The sequence below is a fragment of the Ursus arctos genome, chromosome X (genome assembly GCF_023065955.2).
Source record: "Ursus arctos isolate Adak ecotype North America chromosome X, UrsArc2.0, whole genome shotgun sequence".
In the NCBI taxonomy this organism is placed as follows: domain Eukaryota; kingdom Metazoa; phylum Chordata; class Mammalia; order Carnivora; family Ursidae; genus Ursus; species Ursus arctos.
In genome coordinates, this window is record NC_079873.1 from 60,454,670 (window position 1) to 60,479,897 (window position 25,228).

Sequence of the window (25,228 nt, forward strand, 5' to 3'; positions counted from 1 at the left end):
CTACAGAAACAGTGACTTTACAAGTAACACAATGGCAGTAACTTCATATCCTTCAGGAATTACTCTGAATGTAAATGGACTAAATGTTTCAATCAAGATACATAAGGTATCAGAATGGATTTTTTAAAAAAAGCAAGACCAATAGATATTCTGTTACAGAGACTCATTTTAGACCCCAAAACAACTCCAGATTGAGAGTGAGGGTGTGGAGAAACATTTATCATGCTAATGGTCATCAAATGAAAGCTGGAGTAGCCATCCTTATACCAGACAAACTAGATTTTAAACCAAAGACTATAATAAGAAATGAAGGTCACTACACCATTATAAAAGGGTTTATCCAAAGAAGATCCAGCAATTGTAAATACTTATGCTCCCAACATGGGAACAGCCAAATATATGAACCAATTAATAACAAAATTAAAGAAACTGATAAGAATACAATAAAGTAGGGGACTTTAACACCCCACTCACAATGGACAGATCACCTAAGCAGATAACACGGAAACAAAGGCTTTGAATGACACACTGGACCAGACTGCTTAACAAATATATTCAGAGCATTTCATTCTAGAGTAAGAGAATACACATTCTTCTCACGTGCACATGGAACATTCTCCAGAATAGATCACATACTAGGTCACAAATCAGGTCTCAACTGGTACAAAATGATTGAAATAATACCTATTCTCCTGAAGCTGTTTCAAAAAATAGAAACAGAAGGAAAACTACCAAACTCATTCTATGAGGCCAATATTACCTTGATCCCCAAAACAGGCAAAGACCCCCTCAAAAAGGAGAATTACAGACTGATATCCCTGATGAATATGAATGCCAAATTTCTCAACAAGATCCTAGCTAATAGGATCCAACAGTACATTAAAAGGATTATCCATCAAGACCAAGTAGGATTCACACATGGGATGCAAGGGTGGTTCAACATTTGCAAATCAATATGTTGATAGATCATATCAACAAGAAATGAGTCAAGAAACATGATCCTCTCAATAGATACAGAAAAAGCATTTGACAAAATACAGCATCCTTTCCTGATTAAAACCCTTCAGAGTGTAGGGATAGAGGGTACATTCCTCAATTTCATAAAAACCATCTATGAAAAGCCTACAGCAAATATCATTCTCAATGGGGAAAAGCTGAAAGCCTTTCCCTTAAGATCAGGAACACGACAAGAATGCCCACTCTCGCCATTATTATTCAACATAGTACTAGAAGTCCTTGCAACAGCAATCAGACAACAAAAAGGGATAAAAGGTATCTAAATCGGCAAAGAAGAAGTCAAACTGTCTCTCTTCACAGATGACATGTTACTTTATATGGAAAACCCAAAAGACTCTACCCCCAAACTACTAGCACTTATAGAGCAATTCAGTAATGTGGCGGGATACAAAATCAATGCTCAGAAATCAGTTGCATTTCTATACACAAACAATGAGACTGAAGAAAGAGAAATTAGGGAATTCATTCCATTTACAGTAGCACCAAAAATCATACGTTATCTCGGAATTAACTTAACTGGAGATGTATAGGATCTATATTCTAGAAACTACAAATCACTCTTGAAAGACATCGAAGAAGACACAAAAAGATGGAAAAATATTCCATGCTTATGGATCAGAAGAATAAACATAGGTAAAATGTCTTTGCTACCCAAAGCAATCTACACTTTCAATGCCATCCTGATCAAAATACCAATGACATGTTTCAAAGAACTGGAACAAACAGCCCTTAAATTTGTGTGGAACCAGAAAAGGTCCCGAATCACCAAGGAATTGTTGAGAAGGAAAAACAAAGCTGGGTGCATCATGTTGCCGGATTTCAAGGTATACTACAAAGCTGTGATCACCAAGACAGCATGAAACTGGCACAAAAACAGACACACAGACCAATGGAACAGAATAGAGAACCCAGAAATGGACCCTCGGCTCTTTGAGCAACTAATCTTTGACAAAGCAGGAAAAAACATCTAGGGGAAAAAAGACAGTCTCTTCAATAAATGGTGCTGGGAAAATTGGACAGCTACATGCAAAAGAATGAAACTTGACCACTCTCGCACACCATACACAAAGATAAACTCCAAATGGATGAAAGACCTCGATGTGAGACAGGAATCCATCAAAATCATAGAGGACAACATAGGCAGCAACCTCTTTGATATCGGCCACAACAACCTTTTTCATGACACATCTCCAAAGGCAAGAGAAACAAAAGAAAACATGAACTTGTGGGACTTCATCAAGATAAAAATCTTTTGCACAGCCAAGGAAACAGTCAAAAAAACTAAGAGGCAGCCCACGGAATGGGAGAAGATATTTACAAATGACACTACAGATAAAACACTAGTATCCAACATCTACAAAGAACTTCTTAAACTCAATACATGGGAAACAAATAATCAAATCAAAAAGTGGGCAGAAGATATGAACAGACACTTTTCCAATGAAGACATACAAATGGCTAACAGACACATGAAAAAATGTTCAAAATCATTAGCCATCATGGAAATTCAAATCAAAACCACATTGAGATACCACGTTATACCAGTTAGAATGGCAAAAATGGACAAGGCAGGAAACAACAAATGTTGGAGAGGATGTGGAGAAAGGGGATCCCTCTTACATTACTGGTGAGAATGCAACTTGGTACAGCCACTTTGGGAAACAGTGTGGAGGTCCCCTAAAAAGTTAAAAATTGAGCTACCCTATGATGCAGCAATTGCACTACTGGGTGTTTACCCCAAAGATACAGACATAGTGAAGAGAAGGGCCACATGCACCCCAATGTTCATAGCAGTATTGTCCACAATAGCCAAATTGTGGAAGGAGCTGTGATGCCCTTCAACAGATGACTGGATTAAGAAGTTGTGGTCCATATATACAATGGAATATTACTCAGCCATCAGAAAGAATGATTACACAACATTTGCAGCAACATGGATGGTACCGGAGGAGATTATGCTAAGTGAAATAAGTCAAGCAGAGAAAGACAATTATCATATAGTTTCACTCATTTATGGAACATAAGTAATAGGAAGATCAGTAGGCAAAGGAACGGAAGAAGGAAGGGGGGTAAACAGAAGGGGGAATGAACCATGAGAGACTGTGGACTCTGGGAAATAAACTGAGGAGTTCAGAGGGGAGGGGTGTGGGGAATTGGGATAGGCCAGTGATGGGTATTAAGGAAGGTACATATTGCATGGTGCACTGGGTGTTATACACAAATAATGAATCATGGAACATTACATCAAAAACTAGGGATGTACTGTATGGTGACTAACATAACATAGTAAAAAAATTATTTAAAAAAGAAAAAAATGATTGCAATCATACCATGTATATTTTCAGACCACAGTGCTTAAAATTGTGAAGTCAAATACAAGAAAAAATTTGGAAGGACCACAAATACCTTGAAGTTAAAGGGCATCCTACTAAGAATGAATGGGTCAACCAGGAAATTAAGGATGAACTGAGAAACATACAGACAAAAATGAAAATGAAAACACTACAGTTCAGAACCTTTTGGGATGCAGCAAAGGTGTTCATAGGAGTGAAGTATATAGCAATACAAGCCTTTCTCAAGAAACAAGAAAAGTCTCAAATATATGACCTAACATTACACATAGAGGAGCTAGATTAAGAACAACAAATAAAGCCAAAAAGCAGCAGGAGAAGAAAAATAATAAAGATTAGAGTAAAAATCAATGATATAGAAATTTAAAAAAACAGTATTACATAATACAGTATTACAGTATTAACAATGTAACTAAGAGCTTGTTTTTTGAAAGAATTAATAAGATCAATAAACCCCTAGCCATACATATCAAAAAGAAAAGATAAAGACCCAAATAAATAAAATCATGAATGAAGGAGATCACAACCAACACCAAAGAAATACAAATAAGTATAAGAGAACACTATGAACAGCTATATGCCAACAAATTAGGTAATCTGGAAGAAATGGTTAAATTCCTAGAATCATAAAAATGACCAAAACTGAAATAGGAAGAAATAGGAAACCTGAACAGATCCTTAAGCAGTGAAGAAATTGAATCCGTAATCAAAATTTCCCAATAAACAAGAGTCCAGGGTGGGTTGGCTTCTCAGTGAACTTCTACCAAACATTTAAAGAAGAATTAATATCTATTCTTCTGAAACTATTCCAGAAAATAGAAATGGAAGGAAAACTTCCAAACTCATTCTATGAGGGAACCCTAATGAAGTTTTGGTGGGAATGAAGTCTGGTGCAGCCACTCTGGAAAAGAGTATGAAGATTTCTCAAAAAGTTAAAAATAGAACTACCCTATGATACAGCAATTGCACTACTACATATCTACCCAAAAGATAAAAAATACTAATTTATAGGGATATAAGCACCCCAAAGTTTATAGCAGCATTATCTACAATAGCCAAATTTTGGAAAAAGCCAAAATGTCCATCGACTGATGAATGAATAAAGAGGTGGTATATATAATGGAATATTACTCAGCCATCAAAAAGAATGAAATCTTGCCTTTTGTAATGACATGGATGAAGCTAGAGAGTATTATGCTAAGCGGAATAAGTCAGTCAGAGAAAGAGAAAAACCATATGATTTCACACATATACAGAATTTAAAAAACAAATTAAATGATCACAGGGAATAAAAAGAGAAAGAGGCAAACCAAGAAATAGACTAACTATAGTAAACAAACTGGTAGTTGCCAGAGAGGAGGTCTGTGGGGGGTTGGGTTAAATAGGTGGTGGGGATTAAGGAGTGGACTTGTGATGAGCACTGGGTGTTGCATGTAAGTGTGGAATCAGTAAATTCTACACCTGAAACTAATATTACACTGCATGTTAACTAACTGGAATTTAAATAAAAGATTAAAAAAATAAAGTAGCAAAGGAATCCAAAAAAAAGAAAGAAATACAAAGGATTATAAGAATACTACAAAACAAATGAAATGAAAAGAAACTGAACAACCTGGATGAAATGGATAAATTCCTAGAGATACATAATCTTCCAAACCTGAACCACAAAGAAATGGAAAATCTGAACAGACCAGTTAAAAATAATGAAATTGAATCATTAATCAAAAAATAACAAAACATTAAAGTCCATACCAAATGGATTCATAGTGGAATTCTACCAGACATTTACAGAAGTGTTAGTATACATTATCTTCAGGGGCGTCTGGGTGGCACAGCGGTTAAGCGTCTGCCTTCGGCTCAGGGCGTGATCCCGGCGTTATGGGATCGAGCCCCACGTCAGGCTCCTCCGCTATGAGCCTGCTTCTTCCTCTCCCACTCCCCCTGCTTGTGTTCCCTCTCTCGCTGGCTGTCTCTATCTCTGTCGAATGAATAAATAAAATCTTTAAAAAAAAGTATACATTATCTTCAAAATATGCCCCCCCAAAAAAAACAGAAGAGGAAGGAAACCTTCCAAAACATTTGCAAGCCCAATGTTACCTTGATACCAAAACCAGACAAAGACACCACGAAGAAAAAAAAGAACACTACAGCTCAATACCTTTGATGAAGATAGATGCAAAAATCCTCAAACAGCAAACTGAAACCAACAATATATTGAAAAGGTCGTTCGTCATGATCAGATGAGATATATTGCAGGGATGCAAAGATGGTTCAAATTAATAAATGTTATACACCCTATCAACAAAATGAAAGATAAAAATCATATCATCATATCAGTAGATGCAGAAAAAGCATTTGATAAGATTCAACATCCACTCACGATAAAAATTCAAAACAAACTCAGTTTAGAGGGAACATACCTCAACAAAATTGCCATCTATGAAAATGCCACAGCTAACAACATACTCAATGGTGAAAAACTGAAAGCTTTCCCTCTAAAGGTCAGGAACAAGACAAGGATGTCCACTCTCATCACTTTTATTCAACATAATACTGGAAGCCCCAACAACTGTAATTAGACAAGAAAAATAAACAAGAGCATCTATATTGGTAAGGAAGTTAAAATGGTTTTGATTTGCACTTTCCCGATGTTTAGTTAAGTTGAGCATTTTTTCATGTGTCTGTTCGCCATCTGTATATCTTCTTTGGAAAAATGTCTAGTCATGTCCTCTGCCCATTTTTGAATTGGATTGTTTGTTTTCCAGCACTATTTTAATCAGATTGTCAAGTTTTCCCAGCACCATTTATTGAAGAGACTTTTCCCTGTTGTATTTTCTTCCCTCCTTTTTAATAGATTAATTGACCATATAATCATGGATTTATATCTCGAGTCTCTATTCTGTTCGATTGAGCTACATGTGTATTTTTTGCTACTACCATGCTCTTTTGATTACTAGAGCTTTGTAATATATCTTGCAATCTGGGATTGTTTTACCTCCAATCTTTGTTCTTTCTCAAGATTACTTTGGCTATCCGGGGTCTTCTGTGGTTACATACAAATTTTAGGATTATTTGTTCTAGTGCTGTGAAAAATGCTGCTTAGATTTTGATAAGGATTGCATTCAATCTGTTGATTTCTTTGGGTAATACAGATATTTTAATAATGTTAATTCTTCCAACCCATGGGCATAGAATATCTTCTATTTCTTAATGTCATCTTCAATTTATTTCATCAGTGCGTTATAGTTTTCAGAGTACAGGTCTTTCTCCTCTTTGGTTAGGTTTATTCCTTGGTAGTTTATCTTTTTGGTGCAATTGTAAAATGGTGTTTTTTAAAATTTCTCCTTCTGCTACTTTGTTATAGTGTGCAGTAATGTTACCAATTACTGGGTATTACTTTTGAATCCCGCCACTTTACTGAATTCATTTATTACTTCTTGTAGGGTTTGTGTGTGTGTGTGTGTGTGTGTGTGTGTGTGTGTGTGTGTTAGTCCTACTGTTTTCTATATATAGTATCATGTCATCTGCAAATACTGAAAGTATTACTTCTTCCTTACCAACTTTAATGTCTTTTATTTCTTTTTCTTGGTCAGGACTTCCAGTACCTTGTTAAAGTGGTGAGAGTGGACATCCTTGTCTCATTCCTGATCTTAGAGAAAAAGCTCTCCATTTTTTCATAAGTATGATGTTAACAGTGGGCTTTTTATAAGACCATTATTATGGTGAGGTATGTTCCTTCTAAACCTGCTTTGTTGAAAGTTTTTATCATGAATGGATGTTGAAGCTTGTCAATCATGTGGCTTTTATTCTTTCTCTTGGTAATGGGATATATCAAGTTAATTGGCTTAGAAATACTGAATCACCTTTGCAACCCTGGAATAAATCCAGCTCGGTTGTGGTGAATGAATTTTTAAATGTATTTTTGGATTTGGCTTGCTAATATTTTGTTTAGGGTTTTTGCATCAATGTTCATGAGAGGTGTTCTTCTTTTTCTCCTTCTCCTCCTCCCCCCTCCTCCCCCTCCTCCTTTCTTCTTCCTATTCCTTTTCTTCTCTTCTCCTCTCCTCTCCTCCTCCAGCTGCTGCTGCTGCTGCTTCTTCTTCTTCTTCTTCTTCTTCTTCTTCTTCTTCTTCTTCTTCTTCAGTAGTGTCCTTGTCTGCTTTGGGTATTAGGGTAATGCTGGCCTTGTAGAATGTATTTGGAATCCTTCATTCCTCTTCTATTTTGGGGAATAGTTTGAGAAGAACAGGTTTTAACTCTTCCTTCCTTAAATGTTTGGTAGAATTCACCTGTGAACCCATTTGGTCCTGGACTTTTGTTTGTTGGGAATTGTTTTTTTTTTTATTACTGATTCAATTTCATTGCTAATAATCAGTCTGTTCAAATTTTCTATTTCTGGGGCGCCTGGGTGGCACAGCGGTTAAGCGTCTGCCTTCGGCTCAGGGCGTGATCCCGGCGTTGTGGGATGGAGCCCCACGTCAGGCTCCTCCGCTATGAGCCTGCTTCTTCCTCTCCCACTCCCCCTGCTTGTGTTCCCTCTCGCTGGCTGTCTCTATCTCTGTCGAATAAATAAATAAAATCTTTAAAATTTTTTTCTATTTCTTCTTTACACAGTTTTGGAATGTTATATTTTCTAAAAATTAATACATTTCTTTTAGATTGTCCAATTTGGTGGCATAGGATTTTTCATAATATTTTGTATTTCTCCAGTGTCAGTTGTTATTTATCATCCTTCAGTTCTGATTTTGTTTGGCTTCTCTCTCTCTCTCTGTCTCTCTGTCTCTCTGTCTCTCTCTCTCTCTCTCTCTCTGTCTCTCTCTCTCTCTCTCTCCCCTGAGTCTGGGTAAATGTTTATCAATTTGGTTGATCTTTCCAAAAACCAGTTCTGGATTTCATTGATCTGTTCCATTGTTATTTTTATTCTCTATTTCATTTATTTCTGTTGTAATTGTTATCATTGTATTTTTTCTCCTGGCTTTGGGCTTTGTTTGTTCTTCCTTTTGTAGCTCCTTTAGGTGTAAGATTAGGATGCTCATTTGTGACTTCTCTTACTTCTTGAGGTAGGGCTGAATTGCTATAATCTTTCCTCCTAGAACAGTTTTTGCAGCATTCCTAAGATTTTGCACTGTTTTCATTTTCACTTGTCTCCATGCTTTTTTTTATTTCCTCATGGTTTCTTGGTTGACTCACTTGTTTTTAGTATCAAGTTATTTAGCCTCCATGTATTTGTGTTCTTTCCAGACTTTTTCTTGTGGTTCATTTCTACTTTTATATCATCATGATTTGGAATGATGCAGGATATGATTTCAATTTTTTAAATTTGTTGAGACTTGTTTTATGACCTAACATGTGATCTATTCTGGAGAATGTTCCATGTGTTTTAAAAGAATGTGTATTCCACTGTTTTCGATGGAATGTTCTGAAATTATCTGTTTGGTCCATCTGGTCCAAACTGTTAGTCAAAGCCACTGTTTCCTTGTTGATTTTTATCTCTGGATGATATATCAATTAATGTAAACAGAATGTGAAAGTGTTTTAATATTATTGTATGACTTAATTTTTCCCTCATATATATTAATAGTTGCTGTATTTATTTAGGTGTTCCTATTTTGGGTGCATTAAATATTTACAATTGTTATATCTTAAAATTGTTTGATTGTTTCCCTTTATGATTATGTAGCATCCTTCTTTGTCTCTTGTCATAGTGTGTTTTAAAGTCTATTTTGTCTGATATAATATTGCTAAAGTTTCTTTTTTCTTCCATTTGCATGATAATTTTTTTTTCCTCTTTCTTCACTTTCAATCTGCATGTGTCCTTAGGTCTGGAATGAATCTTTTCTAGGCAGTATGTAGATAGATTATCCTTTTTTATTCAGCCACCTTATCACTTTTGATTGAAGTAGTTAATCCTTTTATATTCAAAGTAATTATTGGTAGGTATGTACTTATTGTTTTGTTACTTCTTTTATGATTGGTTTTTTAGTTCTTCTAGTTCCTTTCTTCTTTCATTCTGTTTTCTTATATTTGGATATCTTTTTAAATCATATGCTTGCATTTCCTTCTCTATTTTTTACATATCTATGACAATTTTTTATTTGTTGTTAGCATTAGGTTTACATATAACATCCTGTGCATCTAGCTGTCTATATTAAGTTGATGGTCATTTAAGTTGGAATCCATTCTAAAAGTACTAAATTTTTATTCCCCACCCCATGTTTTATGTATATGATGTCATACATTACATCTTTTTATTTTGTGAATCATCAGCTTGATTTTTATAGATATAATCCATTTTATTGCTTTTGTACTTTAACCTACATACTGATTGTATGAGTATTAATCTACTACTTCTGTTATGTTTCTTTTTTTTACCTGTAATTTTTTTTTCTTTTCTAATTTTTTACTCCTGATTCTGGCCTTCCACTCAAAGAATTCCCTTTAATGTTTCTTTTACACAGTTTAGTGGTGATAAAATCCTTTAACTTTTGTTTGTCTGGGAAAATCTATATTTCCTTCTATTCTGAATGATTGCCCTGTTGGATATTGATTTCACATTTTCCCCCCTTCAGCACTTTGATAATTCCACTCTCTTTTGCGTTGCAAAGTTTCTGCTGGAAAAAAAATCACTTGATAGACTTATGGGGTTTCCCTTGTATGTATCTCTTTTCATTATTCTTGCTTCTTCTAAAATTCTCTATTACTACTTTTTGCCAGTTTAATTATTATGTGTCTTGGTGTGAACCCCCTTGGATTGGTTCTCTGTGCCTCTTGAATCTGGATGTCTGTTTCCTTCCCAGATTAGGGAAGTTTTCAGCTATTATTTCTTCAATAAATTTCTGTCCCCTTTTCTTTCTCTTCTCTTTCTGGGATCCCTATAAGGTGAATGTTATTATGCTTGATGATGTCACTAAATTCTTGTAAACGGTTTTCATTTTTTTATTATTTCTTTTTCCTTTTGCTGTTCAGGTTGGTTGCTTTCAATTACACTGTCTTCCAGCTTGCTGATCCATTTGTCTTTCTCTAGCTTGTTATGGGTTCCCTCTAGTGTATTTTTAATTTTGATAATTTAGTTCTTTATGTATGATTTTTAAAAATAGCTTCTATCTCTTTGTTGAAGTTCTCACGAAGATCCTCCACTCTTCTCATGTTCAGTAGGTATCTTTATCACTATTGCTTTGGATTCTTTATCAGGCATATTGCTCATCTACGTTTCATTTAACTCTTTTGCAGTAATTTTTTCCTATTTGTTAATTTAGAATATATTGTTCTGTCTCCTCATTTTGTTTAAATCTGTGTTTGTTTCTATATATTAGGTAAATGAGTTATGTTTCCTGATCATGAATGTAATAGCCTTATGAATAAGAGGTCCTGTAGTGCTTTATAGTGCAATATCCCCTGTTCCTAAAACCATGGTGCTTCAGGAGCATCTCCTGTGTGTATTGTGTGTACCCCACTCTTGTGGCTGAGCCTTGTTTGCCTTCACTCCAGTCAGGTGCAATGGCCCCCTTTGCCTATTGTATGCAAGATTTGTGCCTCTGCCCATAAAGGTCCAGTCTGGAGCCACCTTGGGCTTGTAGTTGGGTCAGACAAGTTGCCTGCCTGAGGCCATTTTCCAGGTCTGTGGTCACACTTAACTGCAGAGTGCTTTCCCTGCATTGCACCCTGAGAGGCTTGTTTGTGGGCCTGGCCTCTAGTCATATCAGATGTCTGTCCCTAGGGGCACCTGGGTGGCTCAGTTATTTAAGCAGCTTCCTCCAGCTCAGGTCATGATCCCAGAGTCCTGGGATCAAGCCCCACAATGAGCTCCCTGCTCAGCTGGGAGTCTGCTTCTCCCTCTCCCTCTGCCCTCCCCCTGCCCCATGTTCTCTCTTTCTCACTCTCTCTCAAATAAATAAATAAATCCTTAAAAAAATATGTTTGTCCCTAGCCCATTGTTGTGGCTAGAATCAAAGAAGTGTGTGTCATTATGTTCCCCTCTCCCTAGAGCAAGAGTCATTTTGGAGTGGTGCTGGTCACACCAGGAGCAACTTTGGAAGGATTCCTGCTAAGTGAGGAACTTGGATAGGCTGATTTCACAGGAAAAATTGGGGGAGGGGCACATGGTATTAGTAAACTATGTGGGGAGTGTTTGTGCTGTTTGCCACAAGTGTCTGGATATCTAGCCTAGGATGGAGGGTGAGAAACGGCATTTGGAAGTTCTCCTATTCTTGAAGAAGTCTCCTAAAGATTACTGCCAGTTCTGCACACATTCTTAGAATAAATAAATCTCTTTCCCATATACTTCAGGTGCTTTTTAAACTACTGCTTCTGTGTTATATCTCAGTGGGGTTATTTGTTATGCTGTCTTGTTATGGGCAGGAACTCATTTTCCTATCACCCTCTGGCTCTCCCTGAGCTAAGCCCACTGATTTTTAAAGAGTTAAGCTTTCTTGATTGTAAAAACTCACAAAGTTAAATCCCACTGGTTTCCAAAGCCAAATGTTATGAGGAATCATCATTCAGTGTAATTCCCCCATGTGTGTGTTGCCTGGTGTGGGGTCTCTTCCTTTCTGTTCTCCATGCTTGTGGTGTCCCTCCTATTTGTGATTAGTGTCACCAGAAGTTTGGTTCCTGACCATGTCTCCACCTCTCCCACCATTTCTGATGAGGGTTTTTCTCTATGATTAACTGTGAAGAGGTTTGGGTCATTTTCTAAGTTAGATACACTGATATGTTGGTTATCTATGTGTATCCTAGGACAAGGTGAACTTAGGATCCTTCTCTGGTATCTTCCCAGGTTCCTCCTGAAAATATTTTCAGATAATATATCTGCTAAGGGGTTAATATCCAATATCCAAAATATAGAAAGAACTTATACAACTCAACACCAGAGGAAACCAACCAATCTAATTTAAAAATGGGCAGAGCTCCTGAACAGACACTTTTCCAGAGGAAATGTGGGGATGGCCAACAGGCACATGAAAAGATGCTCAACATCACTAATCATTGGGGAAATGCAAATCAAAACTGCAATGAGATATCACCTTACCTGCCAGAATGGCTAAAAGTAAATAGACAAGAAATAACAAAAAATAAACAAGGATGTGGAGAAAAAGGAGTTTTGTGCACTGTTGGTGAAATGTCAATTGGTAAAGCCACTGCAGAAAACGCTATGGAGTTTCCACAAAAAATTAGAAATAAAAACACCATATGATCCAGTAATTCTTCTACTGGGTATTTACCTGAGGGAAATGAAAACACTAATTTGGAAAGATACATACATCTGTATGTTTATTACAGCATTATTTACAATATCCAAGATGTAGAAATAACCAAAGTGTCCATTAATGGACAAATGGATAAGAAGTGGTTATATATATATATATATATATATATATATATATATTGGAATATTGTGCATCTATAAAGAAGGATGAGATCTTGCCATTTGTGACAACATGGATGGACCTACAGGGTATTGTGCTAAGTGAAATAATTCAGATAAAAAAATACCATATGATTTCACTTATATGCAGAATCTTAAAAAAATGAGTAAACAAAAAGCAGAATCAGACCTATAAATACAGAGAACAAACTGATAGTTACTAGAGGGAAGGAGGGCAGGGGGATGAGTAAAATGGGTGAAAGGGAGTGGGAGATACAGGCTACCAGTTAGGAATGAGTAAGTTACAGGAATAAAAGTCACAGCATAGGAAATACAGTCAATGATACTGTAATAATATTGTATGGTGACAAATGGTAGTTATGCTTGTGGTGAGCATAGCATAATGCATGAACTTGTCAAGTCACTATGTTGTATGCCTAAAACTAATTTAGCAGTGTGTGTCAAATATACTCAAATAAAGAATTTTTTAAGTAAATTTATAGAAAGAGAAAATAGATTAATAGCTGCCTTGGGATTGGTTTGGGGACATGGATTAAATGTAAATGGAATACAGGTGTCTTATTGGGGTGATGAAAATGTTCTATGATAAGATTATGGTGATGGTTTTATAACTCAGTAACTTTGCTAAAATTTATTATTATCCAGAATATACACAAAGAGTATGCAAATCTTATTACAAATAAATAATAAAAAGATTAATAAGTTAATTTCAATGTAGTCAAAAATCTTAATATCCTCCAAATAAGTTACATGAATCACCAATAAGAGCATAAAAAGTATCTCAATATCATTAGATATTAGGCAAATGCAAATTGAAACCATATGAGATAGCAATTAACACCCATGAGAATAGCTAACATCAAAAATCTGTTAAAAACAAATGCTGATGTGTATGCCTCATAATAGGAACTTTCATTCATTTTTGATGCAATGTAAGATTGTGCGGTCAATTTGAAAAACAGTCTCACAGTTCTTCAGAATGTTAAACAGAGTTACCTAACAATGACCTAACAATTCCACTCCTTGGTATACACCCAAGAGAAATGAAAACATGTCTTGACAAAACTTGTATAAGAATGTTTGTTACAGTACATGCAATAGATTAAAAAGTGGAAACAACCCCAATTGCCATCACCCAGTGAGTGGATAAACAAATCATGATATAGCTATATAATGGAATATTACTTGGAAATAAAAAGAAATAAAATTCACAGCACAACATGAGTGAAAATCAAAAACATCTGAACAATTTAAAAAAACCCATAATGCCTTGTGAAAGAAGCCAGACACAAAAATCTACATACTGTATGATTCCATACATAAGAAATCTAGAAAAGACAGAACTATAGGGAGAGAGAGCCAACCAGCAACTGGCATTGGGCATTGGCAGAGACAGGGATTTACTGCAAATAGACAGAAGGGAACTTTTGGGGAAAATAGAATGGTTCTGAGTATGAATTGTGCTATAAACTCATTAATACACACATAAATCAATGGATTTTTATTTTATGTATACTATACCACAATAAAGATGTTCTCGCTCAAGACACAAAATCACTTCTGTAGTATTGTGATCCAGAATTCATAGCCTGCAAAGCTTACAAACTTTTCCAGATTCAAGATAACAAAAAGATATGACAAATAGCTTTATGTGACCATGAACTGTAGGAGGAAACTCTTATCATGTTTAATATTCAATCAATTAAAAAATTGAAATATGGTTGATAGAATAAAGAAAATGCACTGTATCAGCATTAAATTTCCTAAAGTTGAAAATTGGATGTAACTTATATTGTTGAATGTCCTTGTTCTTTGGAAATAATCATGAAATTATTTGGGTGTAAAGGGGAATGACATCTACAACTTACAATCAAGTATTTCAACAAATACGGCTGGATGGATATATAGATATAGATAGATGATAGATAGATAAATAGAGAATGATAAAACAAATGGTGCAAACCCTTAAAGACTTGATCAATCTGAGCAAAGAGAATACAGCAATTTTTTGTACTATTCTGGCATCATTTCTCTGAGCTTTAAATTATTCTTGAATAATAAGCAAAAAGATATATGACAGTAGAATGTTTATTAAGGATTTTAAAAGGCAACAACTGCATCTGGATCAAGACTCACAACAACAGTTATGTTTAGCTCTAGTTTGATACCTTTACTCCTCCAAACGTTCTTCATGGAATCTCAAACTCATTACAATGTAATTAAATTATTAATAAATTGGATTATTCAAATGATATAATGTAGTACTGAAAAGTCTTCTAGTTGAAGAAGTTTCTAAATAAATACTGGAAAATTATAGGCCAAACAAAACAAGCAAAAAACAAAGAAAATTAGCTCCAGTAAAAGAATGTCCAAGATACCATGTCCAAAGTGACAGATTGGCAAAAGACTTGCAACACAGAATTTAAAATGAGAAAATAGAAATTGCTAAAACACATAAAAATGCTTAATCTCACTAACTAATTAAAGATATGTGAAATAAAATACCACAGAACATGGATCTATGCTTACCAAAGTCACAAAGATTTTAAAAAATAGTAATCTGGGAGTGCCTGAGTGGCTCAGTTGGTTAAGCCTCTGACTCTTGATTTTGGCTCAGGTCATGATCTCAGGGTCATGGGATCTGAGCCCCAAGTCAGGTTCCACACTCAGCACGATGTCAGCTTGAGTTTATCTCTCTCCCTCTCCCTCTGCCCCCCCATGCTCTCTCTCTCTCTCTCCCTCTTTCTAAAATAAATAAATCTTAAAAAAAAAGATAATCTTAATGTCAATAAGGAAAAAATGAGCACATTCATATACCACTGGTGAAAATAGTTAATTGCTTCTTGATAGATGCTTCATAAAGACAGGAATATTTGGGGTTTTTAAAAAATATTTTATTTATTTATTTGAGAAAGAGTGAAAGAGAGAAAGCACGAGAAGAGGGCCGGTCAGAGGGAGAAGGAGACTCCCTGCTGAGCAGAGAGCCTGATGTGGGACTTCAACCTGGGACTCCAGGATCATGACTTGAACCAAAGGCAGGTGCTTAAACAACTGAGCTACCCAGGCACCCCAGGAATATTTGTTTTGCCCACTTCTATACCTCTACAGGCTAGAAGAGTGCCTAGCATGTGGTAAGCACTCCGTATATGTTGAATCAATTAAGAATTTTCTCACAAATTAGTCTTGGAGCAAAGATGGTGGTGTAGTAGAAGGATCCTAGACATGTCTTGTCTCTCAAACACAAAAAGATAACTATCAAATCATTCTGAATACCCAAGAAATCGACCTGAGGATTGACAGAACAAACTGCACAACTACAGAGAAGACGCCACCTGGAGGAAGGTAAGGAAATGGAGAGTTGTGGTTTGGGAGAAAAACGGATCATGGATACTTTGGAGGAAAGGAGCCCTGTTCACAGAGAAAGGTGACAGAGAGTGGAATATGCAGGGATATCCACAAGGAGAACACTTCCCCAAAACCATTGGCTTGGCAAAAGAGAGGGGCTGATTTTTGTCACTTGTTTCAACCCGGGGGGCTCAAAGACAGGAGTTTTAAAGGTTGGCAGGCTTGGCTAGGTTAGAGCCCAGAGGGCACTGCCCTACTCCTGGAGAAAACCTAGGGCAGAGGGGGGGATCTGAGGATCACCTAAGGCACATAGGGAGAGACCGTTCACCCTTCTTGAAGTGCATGTGTGAGAAGTGGCATTCACAGAGACACCTCTCTGGGGACAAAAGAGCCAGTGGGCACCATTTCCCTTCCCTCTCCTGCCCTTGAGCATGGATGCAGAAAACCTGCTGAGGGTGGCTGACCCAGACACTGGCTATTTAGCCTGCTTTGCTCCAAATCCCATGCCCTTTTGCTCTGGTGTGACTGCCCTTCTTAGTCAAAGCTTCATCCATCCCAGAGCAGCTAGACCCTACCCCAGAAGAGCAGCAAGTGCAGGCCCCTGCCAAAGCATGTCCCTGAAGTTTGGAGTTTTAAAAGTCAGCGGGCTTGGCTAGGACAGAACCCAAAGTGAACTGCACTGCTACAGGCAAGCAAGCAACCCAGAGAAAAACAGCACAAAACAGTATTCTGAAACATTGCCTGCTTTTTCTGGGACATGAAGGGAAAGATACTCATTCTTCTGGGAGTGCTTCCCTGAGAACAGCAAAGCATGGTGATATCTGTCAGGACAAAGGAACTGGCTGGCACCACTTTCCCTGCCACCCCTCAGCATAAGCATAAAAGGACCTGCAGTACACAGCACAGTTCTAACACTGGCTGCCTAACCTATTTACAACAAGTCCTGCCCCCTAAGCTCTGCTGGTAATGCCATTCACTAGGAAGTGGCCCTCAGTCCCACTGTATCAGGCTCCTTCCCCAGAAGACCAGCAGAAACCCCTTCCCACACCATGTCTCCCACCAGAAACTTCTATAAGGCTTCAGTTCTAGTGGAAGTAGCATCTGGACACATTTAACAAGCAGACCAGAGCACATCCAGTTAAAACTCACCACACTTTGGTCAAGATCCAAACACTGCCCACTGCAGGCAAAGAGAGCTTCTGGAGACCACTGGCCTGAAGGATAGAGCAACCAAAACACAGTAGGAGACTGTGTGCAGCACACACCAGAGACAAGCCCTGAAGCACCAGGCCTTAGACAGTATATGGCTCTTCTTCATAAAGCCATTACTCTCAGGAGCAGGAAAGATAACAGACTTTTCTAACAAACACAAGAATACAGAGACTTAGACAAAATGCCAAGTTGGAGGACTTAATCCCAAAAGAAATAACAAGAAAAGGTCACAACCAGAGATCTATGCAAAACAGATAAAAGTAATATGCCTGATGGAGAATTTTAAGCAAAAATCATAAGGATATTTGCTCAGCTACAGAAGAGCAAAGAAAACATCAGGGAGACCCATACTTCAGAGATAAAAGACTTAAAAAACAGAAGAGAAAAAGACAATAACTGAGTTTCAAAACACATTGGATGTAACTACCACAAGGATGGAAGAAGCAGAGGAAAAAAATAAGTGATAGAGAAGCTAAAATACTGAAAAATAAAGTGGCTGAACGAAAGAAAGAATTACGGAGCATGACAATAAACATAGGGAAATCAGTGACTCCATCAATCATAATAACACATGTTTAATAGAAGTCCCAGAAGAGGAAGAGAGAGTAAGGGGGCCGAAGGTTTATTTGAGGAAACAATAGCTGAAGACTTCCCTAATCTGGGGGAAATCTGGGAGTCACAGATAATTCCATCAAAATCAACAAAAGAAGGCTAATACCATGACATATTGTAATTAAATTTGCAAGATATATGATAAACAAAAAATCCTAAAAGCAGCAAGAGAGAAGATGTACAAGGAGATGTACAAGGAGAGACCAATAAGGCTAGCTGAAGATCTATCCACAGAAATGTGGCAAACAAGAAGACAGTGGCATGATATATGCAACACGCTGAATGGGAAAAACCTGCAGCCAAGAATACGCCATCCAGCAAGGCTATAATTCAGAATAGAAGGAGAAATAAAGAGTTTCCCTGACAAACAAAAACTAAAGCAATTCATCACCACTAAACCAGCCCTGCAACAAATATTAAAGGGGACTCTTTGAGTATGAAGGAAAGAACAAAGGTGGCAAAGACTAGAAAGGAACAGAGAAAATCACCATAAACAATAACAAAACAAGGAATAAAATGGCACTAAATACATATATATTAATTACTCTGAATGTAAATGGACTAAAGACTCCAATCAAAAGATATAGGGTGTCAGAATGGATTTTTTAAAAAAGACCCATCTATATGCTGCCTACAAGACAACCATTTTATTTTTTTAAATTTAGATTTAATTAGCCAACATATAGTAGTACATCATTAGTTGCAGATGTAGTGTTCAATAATTCATCAGTACTGTATAACAACCAGCACTCATCACATCATGTGCCCTCCTTAATGCCCATCATCTAATTTCCCATCCCCCATCCCACCTCCCCTCCAGCAACCCTCAGTTTGGTTCCTATAGTTTAGAGTCTCTCATGATTTGTCTCCTGCTCTGATGACTTCCCATGCAGTTTTCACTCCTTTACCTATGATTCTCTGCGCTGTTTCTTATATACCACATATAAGTGAAACCATATGATAATTCACTTTTTCTAATTGACTTATTTTGCTCAGAATAATACCCTCTAGTTCCATCTATGTTGATGTAAAGGTAAGTATTAATTGTTTCTGATGGCTGGGTAATATTCCATTGTATTTATATACCACATCTTCTTTATCCATTCATCTGTCGATGGACATCTGAGCTCTTACCATAGTTTGGCTATATTGGACATTGCTGCTATAAATATTGGGATGCAAGTGCCCCTTCAGATCAATACATTTGTATCTTTGGGGTAAATACCTAGTAGTGCAATTGCTGGGTCATTGAATAGCTCTATTTTTAACTTCTTGAGGAACCTCCATACTCTTTTCCAGAGTGGCTGTACCAGCTTGCATTCCCACCAAAATTGGAAGAGGGTTCCCCTTTTTCCACAACCTCGCCAACATCCGTTGTTCCCTGGGTTGTTGATTTTAGCCGTTATGACTGGTGCGAGGTGGTATAGCATTGTGGTTTTGATTTGTATTTCCCTGATGCCAAGTGATGTGGAGCATTTTTTCACGTGTATGTTGGCCATTTGTATGTCTTCTTTGAAAAAAATGTCTGTTCATATCTTCTGCCCATTTCTTGACTGGGTTATTTGGTTTTGGGGTGTTGAGATTGATAAGTTCTTTATAGATCTTGGATACTAGCCCTTTATCTGATATGTTATTTGCAAGTATCTTCTCCTATTCTGTAGATTGCCTTTTAGGTTTTTTGACTATTTCCTTTGCTGTACAGAGGCTTTTATCTTGATGAAGTCCCAATAGTTCATTTTGCTTTTGTTTCCCTTGCCTTTGGAGACATATCTAGCAAGAAGTTGCTACAGCTGAAGTTGAAGAAGTTGCTGCCTGTGTTCTCCTCTAGGATGTTGATGGATTCCTGTCTCACACTGAGGTCTTTCATTAATTTTGAGTTTATCTTTGTGTATGGTGTAAGAAAATAGTCCGGTTTCATTCATCTACATGTGGCTGTCCACTTTTCTCAGCACCATTTGTTGAAGAGACTGTCCTTTTTCCATTGGATATTCATTCCTGCCTTGTTGAAGATTAGTGGACCCTACAGTTGAGGGTCCATTTCTGGTCTGTTCCATTGATCTATGTGTCTCTTTTTGTGCCAGGACTATATTGTCTTGATGATTACAGCTTTGTAAAAGAGCTTGAAGTCCAGCTTTGTGATGCCACCAGCTTTGGTTTTCTTTTTCAACATTCCTCTGGCTATTCACAGGTCTTTTCTGATTCCATACAGATTTTAGGATGATTTGTTGCAGCTCTGTGAAAAATGTCAATGGTATTTTGATAGGGATTGCTTTGTATGTGTATATTGCTCTGGGTTGCATAGATATTTTAACAATATTTGTTTTACTTGTAAAGCATCTGGTTCTGGGGTTTTGTTTGTTGGGATATTTTTGATTACTGCTTCAATTTCCTTGCTGGTCATGGGTCTGTTCAAGTTTTCTATTTCTTCCTGTTTCAGTTTTGGTAGTTTATAAGTTTCCAAGAATGCATCATTATTCCCAGATTGCCTAATTTGCTGGCATATAGTTGCTCATAATATGTTCTTACAATTGTATTTCCTTGGGGTTGGTCGTGATCTCTCCTCTTTAATTCATGATTTTATTAATTTGGGTCCTTTCTCTCTCCCTCTTTGATATGTCTGGCTAGGGGTTTATCGATCTTATTAATTCTTTGAAAGAAACAGCTTCTAGCTTCATTGATGTGTTCTACTTTTCTTCTGGTTTCTATTCCATTGATTTCTGCTCTAATCTTTATTATTTGTCTTCTCCTGCTTGGTTTAGGCTTTATTTGTTGTTCTTTCTCCAGCTTCTTCAGGTTAAGGTTAGCTTGTGTATTCAAGACTTTTCTAATTTTTTGAGACAGGCTCATATGGCTATGTACTTTCCTATTAGGACCACCTTTGCTGTATTCCAAAAGTTTTGGTCAGTTCTGTTTTCATTTTCATTTATTTCCATGAATTTTTAAAATTCTTCTTTAATTTCCTGGTTGACCCATTCATGATTTAGTAGGATGTTCTTTAACCTCGTAGTGTTTGAGTTCTTTCCAAAGTTCCTCTTGTGATTAAGGTCAAGTTTCAAAGCATTGTGGTCTGAAAATATGCAGGGAATAATCGCAGTCTTTTGGTACCTCTTGATACCTGATTTGAGACCCAGTATGTGATCTATTCTGGAGAATGTTCCATGTGCACTCAAGAAGAATATGTATTCTGTCCCTTTAGGATGGAAGGCTTTGTATATATCTGTGAATTCCACCTGGTCCAGTGTGTCATTCAAAGCCCTTGTTTCCTTGTTGATCTGCTTAGATGATCTGTTCTTTGCATTGAGTGGGGTGTTGAAGTCCTCTACTATTACTTTACTATTTCCAGTGTGTTTCTTTAATTTTGTTATTAATTCATTGATATAATTGGCTGCTCCCAAGTTAGGAGCATAAATATTTATATTTGTTAGATCTTCTTGTTGGATAGACCCTTTAAGTATGATATAGTGTCCCTCTTTATCTCTTATTACAGTCTTTGTTCTAAATTCAAATTTGTCTAATATGAGAATTGCTACCCAGCTTTCTTTTGATGTCCATTTGCATGATAAATGCTTCTCTACCCCCCTCAGTTTCAGTCTGGAGGTGCCTTTAGGTCTAAAATGAGTCTCTTTTAGACAGCTTTTAAATGGGTCTTGTTTTTTTTCTTCCCAATCTGGTACCCTGGTTTTTTCACTTTAGCATTTAGCCCATTACATTCAGAGTAACTATTGAATGAAATGAATTTAATGCGATTGTATTACCTGAAACATCCCTGTTTCTGTAGATTGTCTCTGTTTCTTTCTGGTCTATGTTACTTTTGGTCTCTCTCTTCACTTACAGGGTCCCCTTTAATATTTCTTGCAGGGCCAGCTTAGTGATCACAAATTCTTCTAGTTTATGTTTTTCCTGGAAACTCTTTACCTCTCCTTCCATTCTGAATGACAGCTTTGCTGGATAAAGTAGTCTTGGCTGCATGTTATTCTCATTTAGTACCCTGAATATATCATGCCAGCACATTCTGGCCTACCAGGTCTCTGTAAATAGGGCTACTACCAGTCTAATGTTTCTACCATTGTAGGTTAAGGAGTTCTTACCTCAAGCTGCTTTCGGGATCTTCTTTTTATGTATGAAATTTGCAAGCTTCACTATTATATGTTGAGGTATTGACCTATTTTTACTGATTTTGAGGGGTCTTCTCTGTGCCTCCTGGACTTGAATGCCTGTTTCCTTCCCCAGATTAGGGAAGTTCTCAGCTATGATTTGCTCAAATATAACTTCTGTCCCACTCTCTCTCTTTCTTTTTTTCATCTGGCACCCCAATCATTCTGATATTGTTTCGCTTTATGGCATCACTGATTTCTTGAAGCCTCTTGTCATGGTCCATCACTTGTTTTCTCTCCTTTTCTCAGCTTCCTTCCATTCCCTCATCTTGTCTTCTATGTCACTGACTCTCTCTTCTGCCTCATTTACCCTAGCTGTTAGAGCATTCCATTTTAGACTGCATCTCAGTTGAAGCATTTTTAATTTTGACCTGATTAGATTTTATTTCTGCACTATGAGATTCTCTAATGTCTTTTATGCCTTTTTAAAGCCCAGCTAGTAATTTTACAATCATTATCCTGAATTCCAGCTCTGACATTTTACTTATATCCTTATTGATTAGCTCTGTGGCAGAGTATTACCTCTGGTTCCCTCTTTTGTATCGAATGCCTCCTTCTAGTCATTTTGACCAGAGAAGAATGGATGAATGAGAGAACAAAATAAAAAATACCAAACACGATCCAATCAAAATACACACCAGACAAATCCAAAGAGGTCAGAAACCCCCCCAAAAAATAATAATAATAAAGTGAAAAAATAGAGGACATAATTCCCACCTGAACAAAACTGTATGATCCAGTTGGTCTTACGTGTATTTTGGTCTGTTTGTTATAATACACTAAGTGCCAAAATTGTAAAGAAAGCAAACCTTATATATTTACAAAAATAAAATTGAAAACTGTGAAAGGGAGCCCAAAATGAAGAATATATGTATAAAATGTAAATATAATAATGACAGTTTTAAAAAGACAAAAAAACAAACAGTTGATAAAATGAGAAACTAGTTGAAAAGGAAAAAAATTTAAAAAGAAAAGGAAACAATTAAACTGAAGGATAAAAGAATCATGAGAAAAAAACCCTCAAATTCTATATACTCTTTTCCCCTAACACTGGATTTTGTAGTTCTGTGTGCTCTGGAAACTTGGTTTTCACCTGATGTTCCAGCTGGTCTTCTGGGGGAGGGGCCTGCTGCACTGATTCTCAAGTGTCTCCCTGGGCAGAGTTGCAGCACCCCTTGCCATAGGGCCAGGCTCAGGATAAGCTACTTCAGGTTGCTTTTGTTCAGGTGTCCTTTGTTCTCTGAAGGCTTTCCATGACTCTTTAGAGGATGAAAATAGCAATGGTGGTGCCTTGAACTCCAGCCCTGGAGCTGAGCGATTGTGGCCCCCTCTCTTCAGGAAAACCGCAGGGAAAAGCACTCTTCACTTTTGTGTGCCCCAAACTCTGCAGACTTCTGAGGTGGGCCCCCGTGCCAATCCTCCCAAGGGGAAGGCAGAGGGTTGCCACATTTCTGCCCTTTGCAATGCCCCCAAACAGAGAGTGGTCACCTGATCATTACTCAGTTTGTGGTATATGGCGAACCCAGCTGAGATCCCCCTCCCAGGCTGGCTTACCATAACTGGTTTCCCTGTTCAAATGCTTGGAAACTCTGCAGGCTCAGGCACCCCCATTCCTTCTTTGACCTTGGGAATCCTGAGACCACACTGTTCCACCTAAGATTCTGCACTGCTTTGCCACCTGAGTACCTTTCAGGCAGGGAAGTCTCTTCTACAAGTCCTGACTTTGTGCACCAGGACTATATCATTTTCTGGACCTGGCTTATGGAGGCTCCCTCCACCATTTATCTTCTGATATATCCTCTATGATTCACGTCTCCACACTTACCTTGCAAAAGTGGTCACTGTTCTATTTGTAAAATTCAAGCAATACTTTTCTTACATGTCAGGTTAAATTCATAGGTGTTCAGAATAATTTGATAGATATCTAGCTAAATTCAAGGGACCAGATGAAATGATGTCCCCTACTCTTCTGCCATCTTGCCTACCTCCCAAGACACTCCTTTTAGACCTGAAGACACCTCCAGATTGAAATTAAGGTGACAGAGAAAGATTTACCATGCAAATGGGGGTAAAAAAAAAAAAGCTAGAGTAGAAGTATTTATGTCAGAGAAACTAGATTTTAAACCAAAACTGTAACAAGAGATGAAGAAGATCACTATATCATAATTAAGGATACTATCCAACAGGAAGATCTGACAATTGTAAATATTTATGGCCCAAACATGGGTGCACCAAAATATATGAAAAAAATAATAACAAACATAAAGGAACTCATCAATAATAATACAATAATACTAGGGTACTTTAACAACCCACCAATGGATAGATCATCTAAGCAGAAAGTCATCAAGGACACAATGTCTTTGAATGACACACTAGACCAGATGGACTTAACTGATATAGTTACATCATTCCATCCTAAAGCAACAGAATACACATTCTTTTCGAGTGCACATGGGACATTCCCAGAAGAGATCACATCCTGGGCCACAAATCAGACCTCAATAAGCAGAAGAAGATGAAGATCATACCAAAACTTGAAGTCACCCATAAGAAAAAATTTGGAAATAAAACAAAAACAGGGAGGTAAAAAACACTACTAAAGAATGAATGGGCCAACCAGGAAATTAAAGAAGAAAATTTTAAAAATACATGAGAGCCGGTAGGACAAGGAAGGGAAGAATGAAGGGGGGTAAACAGAAGGGAGAATGAACCACGAAAGACTATGGACTCCGGGAAACAAACTGAGGGCTTCAGAGGGGAAGAGGGTGGGGGATTGGGATAGGCCAGTGATGGGTATTAAAGAGGGCACATATTGCATGGTGCACTGGGTGTTATAAGCAAATAATGAATCATGGAACATTACATCAAAAACTAAGGATGTACTGTATGGTGACATAACATAATAAAAAATTATTATAAAAAATACATGAGAACCAATGAAAATGGTAACATGACAGTCCAAAACCTTTGGGACACAGCAAAAGTTGTCCTAACAGGGAAGCATATAGCAATACAGGCCTACCTCACGGAACAAGAAAAATCTCAAATACACAACCTAACCTTACACCTAAAGGAATTAGAAAAAGAAAGTAAATGAAGCCTAAAGCCTGCAGAAAAAGGGAAATAATAAAGATTCGAGCAGAAATAAA